Source organism: Tupaia chinensis, unplaced genomic scaffold, assembly GCF_000334495.1.
Source record: "Tupaia chinensis unplaced genomic scaffold, TupChi_1.0 Scaffold000606_1, whole genome shotgun sequence".
NCBI classification, from domain to species: Eukaryota; Metazoa; Chordata; class Mammalia; order Scandentia; family Tupaiidae; genus Tupaia; species Tupaia belangeri.
The window spans coordinates 352,779-354,906 of record NW_006160124.1 but is presented as its reverse complement, the minus strand read 5'-3'; the positions used below and the strand labels follow the sequence as shown (position 1 = coordinate 354,906).

At 39.1% G+C, this 2,128-nt stretch overlaps 1 pseudogene; it reads left to right on the top strand.

Moving 5' to 3' along the window:
• LOC102485519 (ADP-ribosylation factor-like protein 8B) overlaps positions 1 to 2,128 on the top strand; it is a 27,848-nt pseudogene that overhangs the window by 15,461 nt on the left and 10,259 nt on the right.

Here is a 2,128-nt window from a genome sequence, read left to right as displayed (position 1 = left end):
GGCGTGAGCCCTCCCCCAGATACTTTCATTTCTGATAACCAACTTTGGTGTAGGAAAGTGGGACACATTATTTCTTGCCAAATTAGTGATTCAAATTGTACATTTATACAACTATTCTTATTGCCCAGGTATAAAAATGCTTTTAGATTAATGGAAACATCAACCCCAAAGGCTTTAGTTCATTCTTTGCTGATGAACTAAGGATTTTCTCTTAGATTATATGAACAATCTGATTTCTTTCATTTTAATCTATCATTTGCATTTTATTCTACATTCCTTTGAAAAGCAATGTGTGATAGCTAATTATATTCTCAGTTATCTAAAAGCAATGCCTGTTTCCTTGTGCAGGAGTAGATTTCACTAGCCATTTATGCCTGGTAGAATTCAGTGTTGCAAATGTTTTCTAGTTCTCTTCTTTAAATATATTCAGCTTTTGACTCCAAAGAGATACAACTTCAGACTGCCTAACAAGTTCATCTACCAGCTCCTGTTCTTGTTCACCAGAAAAAAGTTTGTATTTAAATGGATGTATTTGTCCAATCCATGTTTTTGCTTTTCTTTGCTTATTAGTAGCTGAGCATGAGTTCTTCATCTTTTTCATCAAAATAATCATTACCTTCTTCACTGTTGGACAAGGCATTTGGTATGCAGAAATATTAAGCCTTTCTAGAGTACCTGGAATGCTGTTGTAGTTCTTATAATTGTTTTAATATAATGGCTTTCATAGAATGTAAAAAGCTTTCAAGAAAAATGTCAAATGAACATTGGAGTGTCAACTAAGAAATTGGAAACACTTTCAAATTTTACTCTAGTGTGTTTACATAGATTTTAAAAGAAAAATTGTCTTACAAATAATTTCTTCCCAAGAGGTAAAATAAGAATAATTATTGTTTTGCTCTATGTTAAACAATTTTCCTTATGGTTTCGTTTTTCAGTAAAGATGGACGTTTTGATTATTCTGCATGCTAAAGAATTGAAGAAGCCAGTTGTTCAACCTAGTCATTATTTAAAATTAAAGTACAAAAACTTAAAATTAGATTTTTTTTCTTTTTTCCTTTTTCTTTTTTGTTATAGGGTGTTGGAGAGGGACACAGAGAGAGCAACCCATACAATGCCCTGTGTGTTTCTCAAGCCTTTGGAACTGGGACTGAAACCACAGTCAGCCACATGGCATCCAGCTACCTTAACCTATCTGCTGGCCCTAGATACTTATATCTTAATAAAAAATAACAGTCAGAATTCATCACTTCCTGTTCATGTTACCACTCTCTATGCTACTGAGGTTATTTAAATGGTGGAGGTATTGTATAATGATATACTACTGAGCTGCTTCTCCAACTCCGTGTTTAGTGATACCACTTTGACAGTCTGAAATCAGCCACAATGGGAGTATTTACATCATAGAAATCAGTATACACTTCACTAAAGGTATTTCGATGTTTTGTTTGTTTGTCTTCCCAGATAGCTGGATGTTTAACATTTACTAGCACATCACTGGGCATAGTGGATAGGCCAAGCTGTAACTGTCAAAGGTACTCTCATTTATTTAAGATTGTTGATAAAATATAGAAAGCTTGGCTAAATTTGATTTTCAGATTTAAAAAACAATGAAGAGGGACCAGCAGTTAGCGTAATGGCTATGTCGCTGGACTCCCACGTAGTCGACTATGGTTCTCGTCCTGGATCCGGTGGGTTAAAAGACACGCTGGGCACATGCGCGTGTGTGCCCAAGATCCCAAGAGGAGAATGGAGGAGAAGGGACTGCGGCATGGCCATCCCTCCTGGGGAGTGATTTCTCGCTTTTGTCTCTCTGTCTGGCTGGCAAGTGCATGCGCCCTATAGCAAAAACCTCTCCAAAAAATAATAAAAGAAGAAGAGTGGTGTAATGGTTAGGTCACTGGACTCCCATGTTGGAGGAGTCCAACCCGGTGGGGCTCCAGGACCCGTCTGAGCCCCTTGACCTTTGAGCATCGCTTCCGGTCGGTTCAGTGAGTTGGCAAGGCCGCGACTGTACGCCCCCCGACCTTGGAACAAGCTTGGGTCACTTAGCATGCTGGCAAGGCCGCCTGCTATTCACTCCGGGGCTGTGATAGCCTTGCTGGGGAATGACCCCCCTCTGACTCCCCCA